At 38.3% G+C, this 25,762-nt stretch overlaps 1 pseudogene; it reads right to left on the reverse strand.

Moving 5' to 3' along the window:
- Positions 1-23,921: 23,921 nt before the first annotated feature.
- On the reverse strand, positions 23,922-25,347 carry LOC101050485 (dnaJ homolog subfamily A member 1 pseudogene; annotated as a pseudogene).
- Between the last annotated feature and the right edge of the window lie 415 nt (positions 25,348-25,762).

Genomic DNA, 25,762 nt, shown 5'->3' on the forward strand with positions numbered 1-25,762 from the left:
AACTTCTCGTAGACAGGAACAATTATTATTGTTTTATTTTTAGAATTAAGAAGATTGTTGGAAATTAACACTGATCATTCACATTTCAAGTTATTTTGGGAAATTTGCATTCAAAAAGTTTTATGTCTTCTTATATATTTCCCTATAACCAAGAGAAGGATTTAAAGTTAAGTTTTGAAAGTTGGAGTCATTATTAAAAAACAAAACCAAACCAAAAATGCACATTTAACTAGTCTCGATATTTTAAAGCTTCACAATTAATTTTATTTTAGAGGATTTCTTTGTATCTCTAGCACTTTCAAAATTTAAATGAACCGCTCAGAGTTTTACGTACAATTATTTTGGATATGGCTTTACCTAAGCTTATGTTTCTGAAACTGGGGTACTAATATCTCCTGGGAAAACTTAAATTTGTAGCAGGGGTACTTAAATGCAACAAAATAGACATGATAGATAATTTTTCTGAAAAATGCCAATTAACTCAAGAGAAATAAATTTTAGGTTCACACAAAAACCCATATGCAAATGTTTACAGTGACTTTATTTATAATCACCAAAGACTGTGAAGAACTCAACTGATTAATGGATACTCAACTTTGGTATAGCCATACAATGAAATACCACTTAGTGATAAAAGGAAAAAAAAAAGATTGATTCATGGAACAATATGGAAAAATCTCAAATGCCTTATGTTAATAAAATAAGCCAGGCTCAAAAGGCTTAATAGTGTATAAGCCCAATTATATAACATTCTAGAAAAAGACAAATTATAAGTAGAGAATGGATCCGTTGTTGCCAGGAGCTAAGTGGGAAGGGGTTGACTACAAGGGGGAATTTTTAGGATGATGGATTGTTATATATATTGATTGTGGTGTGGTTACATGACACTATACATTTGTCAATACTCATAGAATGTACACTAAAAAGTGTACGTTTTACTATATTAAGTTAAAAAATTTAAATGGCGAGAAGCCAATGGTAGCAGAATGTTACAAAATTTGGGCTTTCATTAATTCGTTATATTTTCTGAAATAGTTTAGTTATGTATTTCCAAATTTCCTTTCTTACTTTTTTTTTTCTTTTTTTTGTGATGATATCTTACTCTGTTGCCCAGGCTGGAGTGCAGTGGCAGGATCGTGGCTCACTGCAAACTCTGCCTCCTGGGTTCAAGTGATTCTACTGCCTCAGCCTCCCAAATAGCTGAGACTATAGGCACGTGCCACCATGCTTGGCTAATTTTCGTATTTTTAGTAGAGGCAGAGTCTTGCCATGTTGGCCAGGCTGATCTCAAACTCCTAACCTCAGGTGATTCATGCCTCAGCCTCCCAAAGTGTTGGGATTACAAGTGTGAACCCAGCCTCCAGATTTTCATTCAATTAACCATACTGAAAAATTTATCCTAAGAAAATCATAACAATATAAAAAATCTATATGGATAGTGATATTCATTATCTTTTTAATAGGTGAAAATGCTGTCTTATTACTTTTATTTGCATTTCAATATTTGCTAGCAAAATTTTATATTTTTCTTAAGTTGATTAGATAATTTTATGAAAAAGTAAGATGAATATTCTCCACTGTTTGAAGAGTAGCAGATCTTCTGTTCTCAATAAACACTCAGAGCCATTCACTTCTGTGAAATATTTTCAGATAGCCTGAGATTTAGTAAAATTTTTATGGTTGTAGAAAAATAAACACATTGAAATAAAAAAATATGGTTGCTATTCAGGCTGTTTAGTAAGATTTTGGTCTAAGAGTCTTTAGAAATTTTATCATTGGAAATTTGTCCTCAAATTTTAATTTTTCTAATTCAGTCAGAACTCTTGAATTTCATGTTTAATATAAGAATATGGGAAATGAAAATCCCAAGTTTTGTGCATTCATTTTCCTTGGGAGCTTACAATTTTGAACTCAACCCAAACTTCATTCTTTTGAGTTCATTTAATTTTGGCAAAAGGCTCCTTTTTGTTCACGAGGCTTTTAAACTGTCCATTAGATACTGCAAAACAATGTTTTGAAGAATGAAAAATAGATGAATATAATCCACAAAATGCTTCCTTAAAAATGGCCATGTATTTTAAAAAAATAAATGGAGAAAGTGCTATTAAAAATGTGCTATAATAAGGTGAGAAGGTAACTTTGTGGATGTGAAGACCATCTGTAACAACAGCAAAAAACTAGAGATACAGTGCCTCCTCATTCGTTAATTTGTTCACCAAATGTTTCTTGAACATCTGCTATGTCTACAACATTCTATGCACAGTGATTTTTTTTACAAATTAAACAACAATCCCTTTCCTCATGGATCTCACATTCTAGCTTACACAGAAATGGAAACAGGTAGAATTTAGTTTATCCTCAGGTGTTTTTACCTTTTTGCTAAATACATACTGTCTTATGTAAAGTTAATGACATGGATAAAACATTGAAATGTGAATTCGCCTACATTTTTCTAGTCAATCGTTCTCTTACTTCCAGAGAAGACAGTTTTCCTGTCCATTAACCTTTGCCTTTCCCGAACTTAGATTCTCAGTAGGTGACCTTACTTCTGATTTTATTGAGAAGATAGAATCAATCAGAAGAGAACTTCCTTATCTGACCAAATCCACTGGCCTGCATCCTTCAGGGCTCATAGCCACTGCCTCCCTTCCTATTATTGTTTAGGAGTAGCAAAGTGCCTATTTTAGGTCAAACCATCCCCTCAGGCACTGCATTCAATCCCCTCTTGCCTACTCACAGTGTTTGCTTCTATAATTATCCACTGTCATTCCTAGATCATCAGTTTTTTCATTAGCACAAAAACATGATATAACATTTCTAATCTTAAATAAAAAAATTATCCCAAGATGCCACATCTTTTGGTAGTGGAGATCCCAAGCTTCTCCCTTTCACAGAAGCTCCCTGAAAAGATCGTTTATAGATGCGATCTTCTCTTTCTTTACCTCTAGTTCTCTCTTGGAACCACTCCAATTTAGCCTTATTCCCCATCAATACACACACACAACTCTAATTCAGGTTACCAAAGACCTCCAATATTGACATTGCCAAAGTCAGTATCAATATTCAGTCCTCATTTGAAGAGGTCATGACAGAATTGTTCACTTTTTCCTTCTCGAAAACATGTCTTCACTTGACTTTGAAAATATCCCCCATGAAGTCCCCCTTTCCACTGTCGCTAAGCCTCCTTTGCTGTGTTATCTTTCTCTTCCAGACTTTTACATGTTGAAGTACCCAGAACTGAGTCCTCAGTTTCCTCTTTTCTCTACCTATAATCACATTCGCATTTCAAGACTTCAATAGCTCCTATCTGCTGATTATACCCGAATTATGTTTCTAGCTCAGACTTTTCTTTGAATTATAGATTACTTATAATGTCTGATTGGATGTTGCACAAGCATCTCAAATTTAGGGTGACTAAAAGTGAACTTATTTCTCACCCTCTTCCAGTTCTACTCCTTCCATGGTGTTTTCCATCATAGTAAATGGCATTTAATCCATTGAATTGCTGAAGAACCTTAGGGTCATCTTTCACTCCTTTCTTTCTTTGGTTCCCCGGTCTCAATTTATTAGCAAATGGTGGCCCAAAGATGACCACTTCTCACCTCTTAGAGTCCAAGCCACCACCATCTCTTGATCAGACACCTGCCTCCTGGTTGGTTTTCCTGTTTTTATATCCAGATTGCATCACTCTAACCACCCAATGGCTCCCTATAACATTTAGACTAACATCTCAAGGTTTTACTATGGCCAACCAATACCTGTACAATCTGTCTCTGACTGCCTCTCCAACTTCATTTCCTAACACCTTCATTTTCTATTGTCTGTCTACAGCCTTCTTCTCAAATACTGCCTACCTGGAAAACTCTTTCCTGAGTTTTTTTTTTAACCTATGGGGCTACCATGGCGCTTTCTTCCCCGGGAATCTCCTGAACTGGCTCCCTGTTTCAGTCCCCCTTTTAATCAGCTGAATGGGTGACTCCGCCTTCCTGGAGCTCCAAACGCCAACTAAAAGGGCACCCAGTCCCTCATACTCCTCACTGAGAACCGCTGCACTGGGGTGCCGGCAAAACAGCCACGCTGGCCAAAAGAGTCGCTCTGGCGACCCGTGGGGCTCCTCTGCCAGGAATCTTCCGGTCTGTGGGCAACAAAAATTCGTCTGGAAGTGTGGCGTCCACTCACTCCTTGTGCCTTCACTGGGAGCTGCCATCATGAGCTGCTGCTAACCGGCCATCTTGGATCTCTCTCCTAGCAAATAATATTTTAGTGTAAGTATGCCGTAAATATTGCCCAGATTTATCTGGCAATCCTATAAATTAATGAATTATTAACCTGCAATTAAGGGCAAATATCTAATATGTGTTAAGTATCAGTAGTTATCACCTAGATGAAAAAGCAATTTTTTATTCAGAGTAAGCCCTCAGGTGTTTGACAACTAACGACATTTGAAAAAGAGTATCTTTTCAGCCTTCAATCTGGATAACACAGGATGTTAGCAAACAGGTCTATTTGGGGGTAGATTTTTCATGTGTGCTATTGATTTAGCACGAGGACTTAGAAGAGGCATCTATTTAGCCTAGCTAAAATTCAAGAACAAGGTAATGAAAGGTTTTAATGCAGACTGAGCATATTGAATTAATTATAAATATCAGGGCTGAATTATTTCTAGGCAAGGATAATTAAGTGAGGATAATTAGTTTAAATATTATTTAAATGGCATACAATAGAAGACAGGAGACCAGGTTGAAATGTGGAGCTATGGGTTGTGAATTCTGAACTTTTTTTTTTTTTTCAGTTACATGAGTAGTTATTTTATCATCTTGGGCCTCCATTTCTTAATCTGTTAAAGTAATGGTCCTTGACTCTTTAATTTCCAAAAATTTTCAAAGGCTCCTTCGACTTATACTGAAAAAATGTATTTCCTAGATGATAAAGAATTTGCAAAAATTATGTATATTTTGCCATGGTTGGAGAACTGTGTGGGTGAGTTCTTGGCAAATATAAACTTAAACATCAGTTTGGCAAATTATGTTTTAAACTTCTTTTTACCTGAAAAATGTGGTATTTGTTTATTCACTCAACCAAAATTTATTTAGATAGGTTTGGTAATGACTGTGCTGGCTTTTGCAGACACCGAGTGACTGATAAGATTGCTGCTGCCCTCCAAGGAGCTCACAGCCTGCGTTTAGGAGACAGACATACCAATGCATTTCCAGTAAGAGTTGTGGTGAAAGTAAATACCAGGTAGCATGAAGGCAGAAGCAAGGAAGAGATAAATCTCTCCCTTTTAGTAGAGGCAGACGTGAGAATAAAGGTAGTTAGAAAAGATCCTGTTGAAAAGATACATCTTAAAAGGTGAAGCAGATATGACATTTCAGAATGACCAGTAGACACAGTTGCTGCCTATGTGTGACTTTGTGTAATTCTTTTATTCTTGCAGTGCCTGTTTTCTAACCCAGGCAATGGAGTTAATACCCGCCTGCAAACACCTGGGCAGGGCTGAGTGTTAGTGAAAGTGTCTGACACATTGGGTTCAATATGAGTTCCTCAATTAGAACCAAAGTTTAAGAAAACAGATATGGATTTTGCATTGAAGATGTTTAGAAATTTTTGAAGGCTTTAACATGGAAAGTTATTAGTGTAGTCCGTGTCAGGGATTTAAATCATCTTCAGTAAACTGAGAAAAAAAGTGACAGAGTCATAGTAATGTAACTTAACTTATTGTTTTCTTCTTTTTGAGGAGTGTTACCTTTTTAAAAATTTTAAGTTTGAATGTGTATTTTGAAATAAAAATGCAAAATAATAAATTTTACAAAAATTTCACACAGGAACACACTTTAAGATACCCATTACATGCTACATTTACTTAGAAAAGTTACAGATCTAGTAAAAAGAAATAGCTGTCATTAACTAATGTGAGTTTATTTTCTGAGCAACAAGAAATTTCACGTGAAGTGTCAGACTGAAAGCCAGTAAGACTCGATGGTGCAGCGACAGCTCAGCACCTGGTGAGTGAGGAGGCCTAGAGCTGCCTCCCGGGCTGGGTGCTGAGTTGTGGCCTCTGAACTAGATGCCATCTAAAGTCATGTTTGCCATTGTCCTTTTCTTTCAGTGGGCAGTATAAAACAGTATTATTTTCAGCTGGGTGCAGTGGCTCACACCTATAATCCCAGACTTTTGGAAGGCTGAGGCGGGTGGATCACGAGGTCAGGAATTTGAGACCAGCCTGGCCAAGACAGTGAAACCCCGTCTCTACTAAAAATATAAAAATTAGCCGGGTGCAGTGGCAGGTGCCTGTAATCCCAGTTACTCTGGAGGCTGAGGCAGGATAATCGCTCGAACCCAGGAGGTGGAGGTTGCAGTGAGCCAAGATTGCACCACTACACTCTAGCCTGGGCTACAGAGCAAGACTCCATCTCAACAGCAACAACAACAACAACAACAAAAACAAGGATTACTATTTTCCTTTTACTGCACTTCAACAGAAAATAACATGCTTAATGTTCTCATTCATAAGTGGGTGTTGAACAATGAGAACACATGGACGCAGGGAGGGGAACATCACACACCTAGGCCTGTCGGCGGGTGGGAGGGTAGAGGAAGGATAGTAGGGGGTGGGGAGGGGTAGGGGAGGGATAGCATTAGGAGAAATACCTATTGTAGATGACCAGGTGATAGATGCAGCCAACCACCATGGCATGTGTAACAAACTTGCACATTCTGCACATGTACCCCAGAGCTTAAAGTATCATAATAAAAAAAGAAAAGAACATGCTTAAAAATTTTACTACAAAGAGTGTTATGATTTTGATTGTGACTCACCACCTTTAGAACATTTCTACTTTAGAAATTTCTGATTTGGTTCACTTTCTTACTTGGCGATGGTGCCCTGGCAGCATGCTTCACACACGGTGTGTTTGAGGAAGTGAGCTGCAGGCCTTTTGTGAAGCCGTGGTCTATGGCTCTGCCTTCATGGGACAGCTGCATCACGTCTCTGCTTAGACTCAAACCATCTGCTCTCAAGTTACAGAGAGCCCAGTGCATTGATTTATTGCTTTCCTTACATTTCAATTTTTGTTATCTAAGTTGTATTTTCGTATATGCCTATAGAATTTCTTCCCATTACCTGGCTAATAATCAACACTTTTGGGTTTTTATATAATAGCTCTTCAGATATAATAGCTGGTATGTAAGGCTCAACTGATTTGCGAAGGAACAAATCAGAAGATATTTATGCTGGTAGATCAGCTGCATCTCAGCACTTTATGGTTATAACTCCATCCCTGTATGAGTGTTGTGTTTCAACCTTAAGAGCCAAGTTAGTTTGCTCACATTTTTTCAAGTATACAATATCAGTTTCTTTTTCAATATTAAACATTATTATTATTATTTTTTACAACAAAGATGTTCAGGACAAACATTGTAATATCGTAATCTCAAATAAATGGTCTAAAAATGCAGTTGACTCATCTTTGTACATCAATTCTAAGATAAAGGTCCAAACCTTTGACCATGTCCATGGATGCATAAGTTCTCCCACATCATCGTTTCTGTAATTTGACAAAACAGTCTTAAGTGAGGGGAACATCATAAAAATTCATAATCCAATATTTAAGTTTTACATGATTACTTGAAAATTCATAGCATAGAATCGTTATAACTTGATAATCATGAAAGCTGTGAATTCACAACCATTTCTTATCATGACTGCACTGTTATCTATTTTTATTTATTTCTAATTAAATTTAATTGTGACTACCTGATTGTGAGCTTGAGGTAGCTTCATAGTGGTTCTACTCTATGGAAGGAGTAAGTCTCAGAGTCTCTTCTGCAGCCTGAGACTAGGTTAAAATGAGAGGGAAATATAGTACCAAGTATACTGTTTTCTCACTTGGCATACAAACTAAAAAAAAAAAAAAAAGAAACTCCAACCGACCATTTGTTAAGTGATAAAAATACAGTTCTTTTGTGAGCACAAACAAAATACATGGAATCTGTTTCTTCATGGAAAGTAGCATCAAGGGAAAAGGACTCAAATTCTATTGCCACCTTTTGGTTAACCCTGGTAAGTATGTGCATAAACTCAGGATTGTCAGTGTATAGGTTTAGCATGGCATAAAGTGAGTGGATGAACCAGTAACCATCCTTTGAATTTCTCCAAGAATAATAACCAGATCCAGTGGAATATGCACACAAGAAGTCAGCTTCCACTGGTATTTTGTGACTCTCCATGTTATCATCAATACCACTGTCTGTCTCAATGCCAGGGGTCCAGTTCTGTACCACGGTAGGCCTAAATAATGAAAAACTTGGGTTTTCCAGTTAGACTTCTGCAACTATTCACTCTTAGAAAACTTGTTATTCTTTTCTAGTCAACAGGTCCATTTGTTCCAGCCTAGGCTGGAGTACAGTGGTGCAATTATAGACTACTGCAGCCTTGAATTCCTCGGCTCAAGCAATCCTCTTGCTTCAGCCTCCTGAGTAACTGAGAGTACAGGCACCCATCACTGAAACTGACAAATTTTTATTTTTTTAGAGACCGAGTCTCACTGTGTTACCTGGTCTCAAATTCCTGGTCTCAGGCAATCTTCCTGACTCAGCTTCCCTTGTAATTGGAATTTCAGGCATGGGCCACCAAACTCAGTGTCATCTCTTAATTAGGTTATTTGTTGAGTAGTTGCTATTGAGTTGTATATTCCGGTTATTCACCATTTAGATATATGGTTTGCAAATATTTTCTCTTATTTTGTAAGTTACCTTTTTACTCTGCTGTTTTTTTCCTTTACTGCACAAACATTTTAAATTTTGCAATAGTCCATTTGTCTATTTCTGCTTCTGTTACCTGTGCTTTTGATGTCATTTCCAAAAAAGTACTGCTAAGACTAATGTCATGAAGCTTTTTTCCTATGTTTTCTAGCCTAGGAGTTCTTTAGTTTCAGGTCTTATGACTAGGTCCATTTTGAGTTAGTTCTTGCAAATAGTTTAAAATTAGAATTCAACTAACCCTTTTGCATCTGGATATCTAGTTTTCCCAAGATTATTTATTAAAGCAACTATTCTGTCTCCATTGTATAGCCTGGGCATGTTTGTCAAAGATTATTTGACCGTATATGAGAGGGCTTATTTCCTGGCTCTCTGTTCCATTCTACAGGCCTACATGTTTGTCTTTATACAAGTATCTTACTGTTTGGATTACTATACCTTTGAAATATGTTTGAAAGTCAGAAATTCTGAGGCATCTAGCTTTTTCTTTTTTCCTCAAGATTGTTTTGGCTGTTTGGTCATTGTAATATTTTTTGGAAATTTTACCAAAATCTAAAATTATAGGAACTATTTATAGAAATTTTCTTTATGATAAATGATGTTTTACCTATAGCTATTCTATGTTCTCTTAAATAAAATAAATTTTCCATTTTAAGCTATATTCACTATTCTCTGGCATTCAAAAAGCCATATATTTACAAGGAACAACCTTAATAATTTAAAATGAAAAAATGAAATCTATTTCTATGAAATGTATAATTTTTGACAGTACATGATTTATTTGTTTACCCAATCTTTCATTGAACGACTATTGAGCATCTCCCATGAGCCTGGCAGGATAATGGGTTCTGGATCCAGCTCTGAAGATGAAAGACCTGGTCCCCACCATTATGAAACTTATGTCTCAGACAATAAACAAATAAAAAATTGTGTTTAATATTATTATTTCATCAAATTATTTGCACAAGAGACTCACCTAGGGGGACTTAGCTCTTATAGTTCTGATGCTTTCTCTACAAATGGCTCACAGAGCTTTGAAAATTGGTCAACTGATGAAACTTTGGAAACCAATTTTCATAAGAATAAGACTACTTCAGCTTGGGGTCTTTGGGAATAACGCTTATTACTACGTGTCTTATTTGGCAAGTCTGAAGCTCACTTTTCTCCATCTGTGAAATGGAGATAAGACAATCTTATAAGATGATGATTAAATGAGTGGGTGAAGTACAAATTGGTTAGTGCTCAATAAGTCTTAGCTACTACTGCCATCATCATTAAACATTAATCTATTTTCATTAATGCCCAGAGACAAAGAAAGTAGGGTAATTGTCTTAGGTAGCATAATAAGAAGGAAGCTCTGGCAACTTCCCTTTTAAACTTCTTAATGATTGCTGACTTATAAGAGAATTTTGTTGCAGGCAAAGTTTACAATATCTGTTTTGACTTTACAGTTATTGATCAAGTGAACTGCAGTGAACTTTATTTTGCTTATTTGATAATTGAAGAAAGACTATATAAAAATCATAGTCAAGCAATCATAGTTAATCAATACTGTTAACCAGGTAGCTCATTTACTTCTCAGTAGTGTACCTTATGCCTGCATGAAGTCACTACCACTCTGCCACTATGGTTACCTGTAGACTTTGAACAAGAAACTGTAATATATATGAAGGTGCAGTCTGCATCAATGACTAAAACAACCTTTAAAAAAAGAAAAAGAAAAATATGTGTGCTTTATTTTTTCATTTTATGTCCCTCACTTCCAGTATATATATAAAAGCAAAACATTTATTTAGTATATTTGATATTTAGAATGTCTGCTATGATCCAGGCTCTCATTGATAATTCTAAGCTTTATCTGACAAATAGGATGTTATCTGATAACTTTACAACCTGGAAGTCACAAGTAACATGGTTTTTTAAAAATGTCATTCTTATAAAAAAATTCTTTAAAAAATTCTAAAAATACACCATAGCTCTTAAAAAATTGGCATGAAGCATTTATTATGGAAAAAGCTGAGGCTTTGAAGACAGATAGATCTGAGTTTAAATCTCACTTCTGTTACTTATTAGCTTTGTAAATGACCTGTCTGAACTTCACTTTCCTCATTGATAAGATGGTGAGTGAGGATGATATCTAATTCACATGACTGGCTGAAATAATGTAGATAAGACATTGATCTCAGTAGAGATTAATATATGCTTATTTTCTTTCTGCTCTTCTTGACACTGTAAGATAGACTTTTCAAGTCTAGATGTGGATATATATTTTTATGCATTCATTGGCATCCACTCTTTCAACAGAAAATTGCCAAGTAACCCCAATGAGACAGGAAGTATGGACATTTGGATGGCTACTGATTTGCAATAATTAAAATATATAAATAATGCAAATCAGTATTTATATATATTTGCATAAATATTAGTTTCTTTATGCAATGCAGAGTATGAACAACTACTCAGAGACCTACTGTACTCAAGCAACGGGACTTCCATTAGTATTGGCCAGTTCCTCAGAAGTTGGGGAATCAATGCCATTTAATCAAGCCGAACAGAAGCAGAGTACTGCTTTCCCAAACAGTGTGAAAATTAGGGCAACTGACATTTTTATTGTAGGCAAGGCTGAATGATCAGGAATGCTTATACATTAATAGGGATACTAGAGTTAGCAAAGCACGGACTGAATGAGATCACGGTAGTCTGGAATGTTGGCTTTAAACCAGTGTTGAAGGTGACATAGATAAAGGATGTCATTTGATTGACTCTTTTTGATTCAAGGGCCTTGGCAGGCTGAGGTCCAGGTAGTGTTAGAGGCTTGATGAAATCAATAAACTGCAGGTTTGCTCAGTGTTTAAGTGGTATGTCCCTGAGTGGTTGACACAGAGGCTTGAAGCTCTAAGCATTAGGGGCCTATGTAATGAGTGTTCCAGCACCCCATGCCCAATGTACTCACAGAGGCTTGAGGATTCTAGGAAGTCAAGGCTTCACAGGGAATCAGAAGAAATATGGAGCATTTGGGAAGAAATGACCATTTGTCCGAGTTTTCCCTCTATGATCCTGAGATTGACTAGATCCTTGCTTGCCTAGGTCCAATGCTGTCCCAGCAATATGGGGTGCCTAGAAATTCTGGCACTCTGAGTAGTAAAGAGGACAAGGTCTGAAAAAGGAGAGCTTTCTGATGATAGCCTGCTGGATAGAATAAAGAAGTCACTTAAATAAGCTATCCACTGCTGAGATATTTGGTTGATAATTGCATTTTTTACTTGAAGAAGGAAAATTGAACCAAATACATTATATAATTTGGAGCAAAACAAGCCCTGAAGGGTTATTTCCCAGAGTAAAGGTAGCCTGAAGGCTATTTGGCTTTGGCTTATATTTAACTATCTCATATACAAGCCCCAAATTCCTAGACATAAAAAAATTACTATTACCCCCAAGCAACTGTTAACTATAGCAAGAAGAGTTACAAAAAGCAAATTTTAAATTCTGGGACTGGTGTGAAATATATCTCTTGAATGGAGTGTCTTTATTCAAAGCACAGCATGAACAACTAGTTAAAGGCTTTGCATTTCGACATAGCTGCTAACAGATTTGTGATCTAAATAATTTGTTTTGAGGAAGAAGCAGAGCAACTGAGAGTAACTATAGGATATCAATAACTACTCCCAATTCCTATCCCAAGCCCTAGGCGTTTGTTTTGCAAAAGTCTCTTCTTTCCTCAAGATGTCTGAAACATATTATTAAATCATGACAGAATTACTCTAACTTCTAATATTTAGGCATGATTCTCATATAACCTGCATCATGTCAGAGGGCTGTTGTCACTTTTCTGGCTTCAGTCCTTCCCATTCAAAGGAGACTAAAAGCTTTTATATTTGCTCCAAGTAGAACTAAATTTCCGCAAATCTCATTTCACTGACTCATAAACTGGTCCATTTTTCTGCCTCACGTTAGCCAAGTTTTTCATTTCCTGCGCTAGGTTTCTATGATGTTTTCTGTTTCTAACGATGCTCAAAGAGGCAGCTCTAATGTGGTGTGCTAAATATGAACACAGTTCTTGGTTACTGCCAGTATCTGTTTCTATAACACCCATCTCTTCAGAGACCATTCCTGTCCTTGCTCACCACTGCATGAGTTGCTGGGACCAGTGTGCTGCCATCTTGTACCAGTGCAGATCTCAGAGTATTTCACTCTTTTAAAATTATGGTTGTATGCCTTAGGGTGCAAGTGAGTCCCGTCCAAGGTGGATTAATCTAAGGAGAATCTGCATGCCAGACATGGCGGTACCTCAATCATCCCTTCACTCCTTACCCACTTTTCTCTGAATCGAATGAGTGTAACTTGACTCTCATGTTCCTTAGGAAGAATTCTTTTCCTGGTTTGAAAAGAATTCTTCTGGTGGGAAGTGATTGGCTCATGGGAGTGGATTTCCCCTTTGGGGCTGTCCTCATGCCAGTGAGTGCATTCTTGGGAGATCTGGTTGTTTAAAAGTGTGTAGCACCTTTCCCCTCACTCTCTTCCTCCTGTTCCAGCCAATGTAAGATGTGCTTGCCTTCCCTTTGCCTTCTGCCATGATTGTAAGTTTCCTGAGGCCTCCCAATCCATACTTCCTGTACAACCTGCAGAACCATGAGCCAATTAAACCTCTTTCCTTTATAAATTACCCAGTCTCAGGTAATTCTTTATAGCAGTGTGAGAATGGACTAATACAGCATCAACTTCTGTAAATAGCTCTCTGGTGTCCTGTCCCATTTGAACTAGTTCCTTAGTGAAGCACAGGTTATGATACAGAAAATAAGAAAGAAGACCTTGAAAGAAAGAAAACTGGGAATCAATTCAATGTAGACAATATAAAAGCATATTTACTTTGGTCCAGGGTGGGGCGGATTGGAGGAGGGAGCTGGGAAAGGACAAAGGTTCTGAAAACCACCAATGTTAGGCATGATTGAAGGAATATTGAATTATTTCCCCTGCCCCCAACTTGCATTTTGTTGGCCTGTACTTAAACAAATAGGATTGAGAAACCTGCTTTAAATGCCTCCTTATCATAGGCAACAAAATGCTACCACTCCCTGATTGACCCCTCCTTCATTATCTCTTTGACTTTGTCTCCTCTCTCTAGTCCCCTCAATAACTCTGCTCTGGGTACACTGACCTGTTTTCTGTTGCTCAGCTATACCAAAGATACTATTTTCTCAAGGCCTTTGCACTCGCTTTTTCATTTCCTCCAGGTCTGTGTCCAAATTTTGCCTTCTCAGGGAAGTCTTCCCTGACCACACTATCTAAATTAACAACCGCTTACTTTCCAGCTTATCTTACTCTACAGTGGATATCTGTCATGCATGATTTTCCAAAATATTTTTCATACCCTCTTCTATGACTTTAGTAGTTTCCCATATTGTGAATCAAATGTAAACTCCAATTTTTCTAATGTAGAATTTTTAAAAAGTCTGGAATTTCCAACCTCCCTCACCAGTGGAGTGCAGATACCACTGATCAGATGGAAGGCTATGATTTGGAAGGCAGCTGTGTGACAAGCAGGCTGAACATGGACACTCTTTACGCTAATGCAAGTGTCAGCAGGAGCCTGAGCTTCTGTGTTGGCAGGAGCGAAAGCAGCCTTCTCGCCTGTGCCAAAGGCAGTGTGGTGAAAAGGTCGGTGGTGGCAGCAGCAGCTGCAGCCTGGTTTCAGATCAGTTTTATAGGATTGTTCTGGAGGCTGTTTTTCTATGAGCTTTCCATCAGTTCTTAGATCCCTTCCTGCTGCAGCAGCTACTGGATTCAACCATCTGCATGTATTACTCTTGAGTGATATGACATGCATTCATGTTGTTTATTTTTTCTCATGCCCAGTAATATTTGATGACTAGAAAAATGCGCTAAACATGACAGAATTTCTTTTGTTCTCTAGATACTTTAGCTATCAGTATTAGTTATCTCCTATTGCACAATTACTCTAAATCTTTGTGGCTTAAAGCAACAAATATTTATTATCTCATATGGTTACAATGGGCCAGAAATCTTGGAACAGTTGAGCTGGGTACTTCTAGCTCAGGGTTTCTCATGACGTTGCCATCATGATGTGTATAGGGAGGGGCTCCAGTCATCCGAAGGGTTGATAGGGGCTGGAAGGTCTGTTTCTAAGATGGCTCACTCACATAGCTGCTGGCAGGAGACCTTAGTTTCTTGTCATGTGAGCTTCTCTGTGGGTTACTTGAGTGTCCTCATCATGTGGCTGCTGGCTCCTTCTCCTGAACAGGTGGTAAGAGGCATAGAGACGAGACAGACAAAGAGAGATCAAGGCAGAGAGAGACAGATGGACAGATAGAGACACAGAGACAGATAGAAAGAGACAGATACAAAGAAAAATAGAAACAGACACAGAGACAGAGAGAGACACACACAGAGATATAAAGACAGAGAGACAGAGACAAAGAGATAAGTAGAGAGACAGAGAGAGCAAGCAAATACATTATGCCTTTTTATGGTATTTCCCGGTCTCAGAAGTCTAATGCTGCCACATCCACCACACTCTGTTCATTAGAATCATGGATTATTGCCCACATTCTGGTGAGAGCAATGAGACTCCATCGTTTTAAACTATTTTAAAACTACAGTACCATTAAAGCACGGAGTAAAAAAAAGCTGTAGGCCTATCTCCCATCTCTTTCTTAGACTTCCATCGAATGCTCCCTCCATTTTAGCTGGACATGTTTACAGTATGTTCAGCTAAAATATCACATTGGTGCCTTCTTGAAGTTTGCTCTGGCTGCATGATAAGGTGCGGGGAGGCTGCTCACTCAGCAGGATGCAGAGCCCTGTCACCCTACTGCCTTTTCTTTCTTCCCACTCTTTGGAAGGTGAATGCAGTGTTAAACTCTCCAGTAGATATTCTAGCCCATGAGCAATCTAGAGAATGAAATATATAGACAGAGCACAAAATTAGAATGGATAATAATTGTGGAGTCACCAAACAATCTCTGGACTGACTACCTCCTTTCTGCCTTATGTTGCTTAAGCCAAAATTCCTTTGGGTTCCCTTTTGTTTATAAGCAAATGGATTCTGATATCTGTATCCTTGGGTGAGCGACTCCAATTGTCTTTTGTTTACTCTCTTTTCTTGGGAAATTGTCTGATCTACTGTGCAGTAATTACTGAAGTTTTATTTCAGTTCTTTAGATATTAGGGACTTTGTATTATAACAAACTCGAATCTCATGAATGCTTCACTAACTTTACTTTTTAGATAAGTGAACCTTTCTCAGCAGGAGAGACAACTTGTTTTATTTTCATTTGTCAGCTCTGTTCACTGAGCTCAACCTATTATTCTTTACTCCACAGTTCGCTAACATTTTCTGATATCCCTTATATTCAAATCTATCTCTTAGAGCCTTTTCCAGACTCTAGAAAACTCCCTATTATGACAATAGTGTATTGTCAAAACATTTATTGTTTTACACGCCAGATACCTCGTAGTTATTATTTTTAACTCTTGCAACCATCTGGAACAGTTCACTGTTATCATCTCCATTTTTAGAGGAGGAAATCAGGCCCTGGAACCTTATTTGGGGTTACACAGTTCAAAAATGGCTGCACTTGGATCCAAACCAGGCTCAGAATGACCCCGAGCCAGTGTTCTTTCCACTTCTCCTGTCCTTTACCCTTCACTGAAATCTTGTTGGACACAGTTACAGTAGAAGGAAAAAATATGGAATGCAAATTGCAATGTAATTGCCAAATTGGCTGACTCCAGCATGTACAGTCTTGGGAATGCATCTGTCTATAACATTTTTTTCTTAATAGAATTTTTTGAAAACAGATTGGCAAATCTTTGCTAGCTAGCATGGCCCATCAGCCAGGATGTGGGAGTCACTTCATAAAATGATATCTTATGTTAAAAAAGTGTTTATTGAAATATGTTTTTTCCCAGAGGGTTATGTTTTTGGTGAGAACACTCAGTGATAAACATTTAGACCTTGCCCTCCTCTTTCCTCTCCTTCTCCTTGGGCCCTTTCAGATGGGCCACAGCATCGCTGAAAGCAGTAGGGGTGCAAAGTCCAGTGAAGCTAAGAGGGGCACAACTGAGGGAGATGCAGGGGAAAAAGTGGTGGTAGGAACATTCACATGTTTTCAATTAGCACAGTACATTTTTTTCATTGAATTAATATTTTATTTAACCCTCACATACTCTGTTAAGCTAGGTTTTAAAAATCATGTTTTATGAAGGAAAAAGCTAATAGGGAGAGAGGTTAAGATCAGTAAGTCATGGATGCAGTGAATGATCAAGTTAGAATCTGAACTCAGAGTTGTCTGATTGTGAAACTCATGCCCTTGGTGTATCATGTTGCCTTTCACGAGCAGTAATATTAATAGTATTAGATGTTTTTATCCTGCTTTGTGTGTTGCATATATTCTCTCATTTATTTTCATAATAATCCCATCAGGTACTTGTGACAGTAAATTTTGTGTGTCAGTTGGACTAGGCCATGGTACACAGATATTCAGTCAAACATTATTCTAGACGTTTCCGTGAAAGTAATTTTAGATGAGATTAATATTTTCCCTGGTAGATTTTGAGTAAAGCAGATTACCCTCCATAATGTGAGTGGGCCTCATCCAATCAGATGAAGGTCTTAAGAGAAAAAGATTGACTTCCACTAGTAAGAAGGAATTCTGCCAGCTGTCTGTCTGTGGACCCACACTGAAACTCTTTCCCGAGTCTCCGGCCTGCCCGCCTACACTGCAGATTTTAGACTTCTCAAGCCTCTAAAATTGCAGGAGCTAATTCCTTGAAATAAATCTCTCTCTGTATATCCATCCTGTTGGTTCTCTTTCTCTGATGAACTCTGATACAGTAGCTATGATCATCACCCCTTTTATGGATGAATAGACAGGCTCAGAGAGGTTTAATGTATTGCCTTCTAAACTGCTGAACTATCCAGAATGACACAGCTAGATACTGAAAATCAGTTTCCTTGTCTTCAAGTCTTTCTTCAAGTCTATTCTTTACCTCCCATGGTTCTAGAGGTCAGAAATCTGAAATCAGTTTCACTGAGCTAAAGTCAAAGTGTCAGCAAAGCTTTTTAAGGCGCTGAGAGGGAGAATTTGTTTCCTTGCCCTTCTCAGTTTCTCGTGGCTGCCTGTGTCCCTCTGCTTGTGACTTCTGTCTCCGTCTTCAAAGTGTATGGTTCTGATCTCTGCTTCCCTCAGCACCTGGCCTTTCTGTCTTCTGTAGTCAGAAAGTCATCTCCCTCTGCATCCTTCTTATAAGGACTCTTGTGATTACGTTTAAGGCTCACCTGGATAATCCAGGCTGAGCTCTGCAGCTCAAGATCCTTAAATTAATCACATCTGCAAAGTCTTATTTGCTCTGTAAGGCAACATTCACAGGTTCCAGGGACTACCATGTGGGTCTCTATAGCAGCCATTATTCAGCCTATTACACTTAGCTTTTTTAAATTTTAAAATCATACACAATTTAATTTGATTACACAAATATGTTTACTTCTTTACTTTCTCATTTACTTTGCTAATTCTGTTATGAAGTAGATTCAAATGAGAGCTCTGAAAAGAAATGATTCGAAATACTGGAACAAAGACTGGAATTACTGAATTAAAATAAACACATCATATATGTTGTCAAACAGCTATGACTCACAATCCATAGATCTCCTCAAAGCAATTTCCTTGAACCCTTCTCCCTTGGGGAAAGTTTATCAAATCTATTAATCAATTACCAAGGTGACTGATTTGAGTAGCGTATTTATTTACTTCTCTTCCGTTTAGGAGAATGACCAAGACATGGGGCTCAGGTAAGTGAGGAAGCAGAGGTGAACTTTAATCTTTGGGCTGTGTAATCAGTTCCCAGATGACTGAAAGCTGGCTTGTAAATTCAATACATCTATGTAGAAAAACTCACTTTGCTCCGGTGGGTTATTTTCTTGTCCCAAAGAAACCCCCAGGGCCTCATTTGGTCAGATCTCAGGCTACTAGAGCAAGGTTTCTAGTGTCAGCAGCTAATTCCGTCACTTTCAGCAGCCTCCTGTGACATCGAGATTCATGCCTCAGCCCACCTGATCTGTGAAGTAACAAGAGAGCCTAAGCTCTGTGGCCAGACAGACCGGCATTTGAATCCCAAATCCGCTACTTAGTATGTGGTGCCCTTGAACTCAGTGTGAAGCTTTAATTCTCCACCAGCAGAGTGAGGCTAATAATATCTTTCACACATAGAGGTTGACCGGATTAAATGCAAGCAGAATGTTGATACTGATACTGCCTATCCCTCTTTCCATCTCCTTGGCAGCCGTTCACCTTTGACTTATTACTACACCCGCTAGAGGGACAGGCAAAATGAAACGTACCAGATTTCCCATGTTAGAAGCAGGCCTGAGAATGCTGCTCTCTTCTGCAGAGACAATTCTAGTAACACTAAAAGGTGCGTGTGAGGGCTTCCCCTCTCCTTCCCTAACAGAGCCCCAATTGTGTCCTGATGTCAGGCAGCTCTGTGCACCTTGTCCAGGGTGCTGCCTGACTAGTCTAAGGCAGTCATGATCCTTACAGTCCTCCTTGCTGGTGATTAGCTCAGGGCTGACTGTGTGATTTATTTCTGGTGGATAAGACATAAGAAAATATAAGAGAAGTTTTCCGAGGAAATTCACGGAATGATTTCCTTCTCGGATTTTTAAAATTGACTTCAATTCATGCCTTTGGCAAGAGGGTCAGGAATTTCCTCTCTAGGGATATAAGGACAGTCAAACACCAAATACCTGACTCCTGACACTGGGCAGGTGAGATTTGCAGCAGTTTATGGGCAACATATAGCCATAGGGGAGGAAGAGGAGAGGAGGGGAGCTCATGCCACACATGGCCACATGGGAAGGTGCTGCATTTGGGACCACGGTGAACTAGGGGTGGTGGGAGGCAGGCTTTGTCCTATCAACAGGATGTGGTGTCCCGTGGTTCCTGAGGGTGTATGTGACTGGCTTCTTTGAATGATTCTGTGGGCTGTCAGGGAACTGAAACCTGATACTCAAGCGGTGACTAGGAGCTGTGTCTGGTCACCTTGATAAGGAGGATCTTTTGGCTAGAGGACCTTATCTGTGGTAGCAGAGTGGAACCCTCTCCACTCTGTTTTAGTTGGGCCATAGGAGGCTCTAGCATCTTCATGTGATGTCAAACCAACACATAGTATTTGGCCTTTATTTTAGTCTTTACAGCTTCCGTATCCTCAGGGTCGAGGAAAGCAGGGAGGTGGAGAGAGAGAGAATGGACCTTTCTTTCTTCTTCGTGGCTATCATCTTGTGTGAACACGATGATTATGGTTAAAAGCATAACATCAATTTTGCAACTATGAAGGGATATATTGCAGGCATTCCAAAGAGAGCAGAGAAAAAAGAGACTACAAATCTAGGTCCCCGATTGTTCTTTGAAGCTACCAAGATTTCCCTAAACTTTCTACTACCGGACTTGATTTACTGTATATGACATACTAAACTCCTGTTGTTGAACCACTTTTAGTCTGTTTTTCTTTCACTAGTAGCTGAAGCAACCTGATGGGGAAGGCTTGATGCTCCTACCACTGGTAAAGGAACAGCTTTCCTGTAATTTTATATGTGTAATGACTTTTTTTGTGACTAATATGGTTATTCGTATTATATTAAGTTATGGTTGGAGTAACCATTTTGAGCCAGAGTGAAGTGGTGGGATAATCAGTGAGAAACCTCCATTGAGAGGCATTGTTGAGTCTCTTGGCCTGCTTTCCTGCCTTACAGAGAGAATATTGCTTTTATGTTACTCTTAAGCATAATTTTAATAGAAGTTAAGCCACTGCTAATTTGTCAATCCTTAAAGTGTAAATGTGTAATTTAAATTCACATACTTTAAATTCAAATACTTTAAATTTATAGCCACAGGCTACTGAATACCCTCAGGTTGCCTTGTGACCTGCAGGAAGATGGAGCTACCATATCTCATTTTAAAAAAATCTATTTTGGCCAGCACAGTGGCTCACACCTGTAATCCCAGCACTTTTGGGAGGCTGAGGCAGGTGGATTGCGAGGTCAGGAGTTTGAGACCAGCCTGACCAATATGGTGAAACCTCATCACTACTGAAAACATAAAATTTAGCTGGGCATGGTGGTGCACACCTGTAGTCCCAGCTACTCAGGAGGTCGAAGCAGGAGAATCACTTGAACCAGGGAGGTGGAGGTTGCAGTAAGCTGAGATTGCACCACTGCACCACTCTGTAGCCTGGGCCACAGAGAGAGACTCTTTCTCCAAAAATGTATATTTTTCTCAGTCTATGGAAAATCTAAAATTAATACGAAGCATTTTCCTTAGAAACATGACAAGATGAACCAAAATAAAATAAGGATCATGTTATAGAATAATGGAGAATATTCAGGATATCATGCTCTGATTTCTGTCTTTCTCGTATCCATATGCTTAACAAAAATCAACAATAAAAAGACAAAGGAGGATCAGGAAAAATAATTAATGAATACTAGGCTTAATACCTGGCTGATGAAATAATCTGTACAACAAACCCCCTTGACACACATCACTTGTGCAACAAACCTGCACATCCTGAACTTAAAATAAAGGTAAGAAAGGGACAAAGGTCATAATATTGCACATTTCTTTTAGGGAAAAGTGGAATAATTTTGTTAAGATGATATTACAAAGTGATTTTATTTTCTTAAACCTTGCTTTAAATTATTTCTGAGTTTTTAAATGTTCCATGATGTTTTAAAAATTACCTATATATATAAAAACTTCTGTAATAAAATATTTAAAATTCTTCCAATGTATTTTCAATAAAAGCTCAAGGAAACTAACAAGATATCAATGTTGGGCATTGGAATACAATTTTCAAAATAATCCTAATATAATACTTTTTCTACTAATGCAATAAAAGTTATTGGATTTTGGGGACTGAAAAAAGTCTCATGAATTTATACTTAATAAAAAAAGTTTATACTTTTTTGATAAAAAATAAAATGATTGTAAAATGGTAAAAACATTCAATTCTTGATGCTAAAACTCTGGTAGGCCTAGAAAGAACAGCTTTTCCTAATTCTACTGACTCTTTACCTTCTCAAAGGTTCAAGAAGACCAGACCTCCACGGCCTCCAAAGGCCACTCACCACATTAGATCTCTGCACAAAGCCAGAAGTTACTTCCCACCGCCTGTGACCAAGTCTTTACAGGTGCCTCTCAGCCCCTTTGGTTGCCCTTCTTCAATTGGCATCTGAATAGCAGTGGCCAATGAATGAAGAGTCTTGTATACCATGCTAAGGAGTGATCAAACTCTGCAGGTGATTAGGAATCCATTAAGGATTTTTCAGCTGGACAGTGGTACGTCCAATAGCTTTATAGCAGGAACACCATAGTGAAGGGTATGTTAGAGGGGATGGAGGAGCAGAGCTACTGGGAAGGTAGTTACCATGATCAGGAGAAACAGAAAAGACACCTGGGCTCCATCAGAGGCACTACAGATGCAAATATGCAGGCAGGCAAAATTGAAAGACCCCAAGTAGATACTGGGGAGGTAGAGGGAAACAGGACATTGAGAGGGCTAAGGGAAGCTAGTTAGAATTGTGCTCACTGTTAAATGAAATTAACTCTGATGTCTGAGATTCTCCATAATTAGAAAACAATGACCCAGAGCATGGACCAAAGGCTTGCAGCATTAATTCTGGCTTCCCTGAAGAGATTATTCTCTAAGGTTTCTTTGATGTTGTTGCTGTTTTTATTACATTTTTTGTTTTTGGTTTTTAATTCTGTTTCAGAGAGTTATGATGTCAAGATAAATGACCTCTTGATTTTGTATTTCAGTGATATACAAATGTTGAATAAAAAGTGAGTTATGTTATTTTCTACTGTAAACTTACAAAGGTCAGGGATCAGGATGGATTTTCTTGAGCTCATTTTAGGAACTCAACAAATCATAAAAACGATAACATTTTCCTATAGAACACTTTGTTAGAGGACAAATACCGGCATAATCTAAAGTTTTTCTCTTCTAGGAAAAACACCAAAATAAAATTAGAAAGTCACAAAAGAAAGCATATTATATTATAATATCAGTTACAGCCTGAAAAATGAAAATATAATACATTTATTTATTTTTCAACAATTACTTATGAACACTGATTGTTTACCAATACATTTTTTTTTTTTTTAGAGCTAACCAGGCTGGAGTGCAGTGTGGCATGATCATGGCTCACTGCAGCCTTGACCTTCATGGCTCAGTCTCCCAAGTTGCCGGGACTACAGGCATGTGCCACTGTGCTGGACTAATTAATTTTTTTTTTTGATGCTTTGTAATTAGTATATTAAGGAGACAATACATTTCAAGAATTAGCTTAAATTCTGATACCCAGATTTAAGCATGTGAACATATGAGACTTTTAAACATACAATTAAAGCTGTTCATCATAATTTGCTATACTACCAACATTAGTTACTTTGGAGCGTAAGTCAAATGGTTTAAAGTAATCCTGTAACATACCTAAAGAACACCTTCCTATATTACGCATGCAAATTACTTCTCCATGTAAAGGTCTTTTCACTTTAATTTCTACGTTACCCAGCTCTGAAGTCACTACTCTGGCTTATCATGGTCCACAGACAAGGAGGGGGGCAAATAACCAGGACTGGTCAAGATATATATGGATTTATATATATATGGATGGCATAGCAGAAGGAAACAATTTTGGAAGTGCAAGCCTTCAAGAAGCAGCATATTATGATAAACCCCTCCTACAGAAAGGTATCATTTTTATCACTGATACCAGAGGATAAATTATGTATTACGCCATCTTCAAGTAACAGTTGAGGCAACAGAATAAATGCAGAGGCATTACAATGAACCCCACTTAATACAAAGAACTATACAGACCAACACTTCTCTACAACTTTTTTTTCTTATTGCCAGTTAAATACAGTTTTACTTTCATAGTTTAACAATGAAGGGTCATACACTGAAGCCAATACATATACCTAGCATTTCAGTCTAAGCTTGTCCACGTATATAGCTGAAGTCAATTACAAGGTTTGGCCTAGCAATGCTAGGGGAACTGCTTTATGAAGTAGTTTTTACAGGTATTAAACTTCATTTTGCACACTTAAGTCATCATACATACAGGGCAAAGTCAGAGCTTTTATATTTGCCTTTATTCTTCATTTAACTTTTTAAAACACTACTATAGATGATTAAAACAAAAACAAGAGCAAGTAGTGAGCATATTATGATTACAGTCCTTACTCATTCACTACTGCACATAAAATGCCAGCAGTGAGTGTTATGCACTGGCCCATTAAGAGGTCTGACACTGAACACCACCTCTGGGATGATGTTCATCATCCTCATATGCTTCTCCATTGTAATGGCGCCGTCTTTCCTGATTTGGATCAAAGTCCACCAGTTCTACTTGATCCATCTCATCAGTCTCTTCCACTTCCTTCCTCTCCGGTAGGAATTTTTCCAGCAAAGACAGTTTATCAGGAGAAAGAAAGCCATTCTCAGGAAAGTTTACCATAAATTCGATGATTAGGTGACCCTTTTCATATGGTCTACGATAAATTGGCATGCCTTCATTTAGTACACACTTGATATCTCCATGCTTGACAATCTGACCTGGATGAGAGGTGATGACTATGGTTCGGTTGTCAAGAGTAAATATTGGCTTTTGGAAGCCACACAGTGCTTCAACCAGCTGTATGTCCATACACATGAAAAGGTCTTCTCCTCGTCGAGTAAAAACAGCATGGTCCTTCTGATCTAACACAATGATTATATCTCCTGGCTCCAGTCCTGGTTCTTGGTCTCCTTCACCATGGAATGTTATCTTCTGGCCATCTTTCATGCCTTTGTCAATATGAACTTCTAGAATCTTCTTCTCTCGAACTATCTTCCTTCCATTGCAGCTTTTACATCTATCTTTAGGACTGATCCGCTCCCCATGGCCCTGGCACTCCATGCACACAGACTGAATTTGCTGAACCATTCCAGGTCCTATCTGGTGAATTCTTATTTGCATTCCAGTACCTTGGCAATTGGGACAGCACTCTACTGCTCCTTTCTTACCTCCTCTACCTTCGCATTTGTCACAAATCACATTCTTTTGCAGAGCAAGTTTTCTCGTTGCACCATTATATAAGTCTTCTAGGGTTACTGAGAGCTGATGTACAACATTTTTACCTCTCCTTTCTCTCTGCATCCTTCCTCCTCCTCCAAAAAACATATCAAAGATGTCCATGGGGGATCCAAAACCGCCACCTGCTCCACCCTCTTTAATTGCCTGTTCTCCTCCTTTGTCATATGATTCCCTTTTCTTTGCATCAGAGAGAACTTCGTAAGCTTGAGAAATCTGTTTAAACTTCTCTCCTTCATTTGGATTCTTATCAGGATGGTACTTCAAGGCCAGTTTCCTATAAGCCTTTTTCAATTCTTCCTGAGTAGCACTGGGTTTGACTCCCAAAACATCGTAGTAAGTGGTTTCTTTCACCATCTTCTATTGCCGGTGAGCGGGCTGAGGTCGGTGTGTGAGGCAGCGGGAAGGAGCGCGGAGCTGTACGCAGCTCGGGCAGCTACCGCTCCTGCGCCTCTCACCGAGCGTTCTGGAAAGTTCCTCTAATTTTTTTTTTTTTTGTAGAGACAGGGGTCTCTATGTTGCCAAAGCTGGTCTTGAACTCCTGGGGTCAAACGATCCTCCCACTTTAGCCTCCCAAAGTACTGGGATTATAGGCATGAGCCACCAGGCCTGGCCATTGAAATATATTTTATAAGCAAAGCACAGCATTAATTAAAATGATTATTACCTTGATTTGCTAAAAAAGACATTGTGAACTGAGAGGAGGAAAGAATTACTGAAGGAGGGATAAACAGATTTATTAATAAGTCAAAAAGCACATGCAATCCAAATGTTGATTTCTGAAATAAAACAGACTAAATTTTAAAAAGAAGAATTTTTTTACATCAGCAATTTCAGTCCCTGTTT

The sequence above is a fragment of the Saimiri boliviensis genome, chromosome 11, assembly GCF_048565385.1.
Source record: "Saimiri boliviensis isolate mSaiBol1 chromosome 11, mSaiBol1.pri, whole genome shotgun sequence".
NCBI lineage: Eukaryota > Metazoa > Chordata > Mammalia > Primates > Cebidae > Saimiri > Saimiri boliviensis.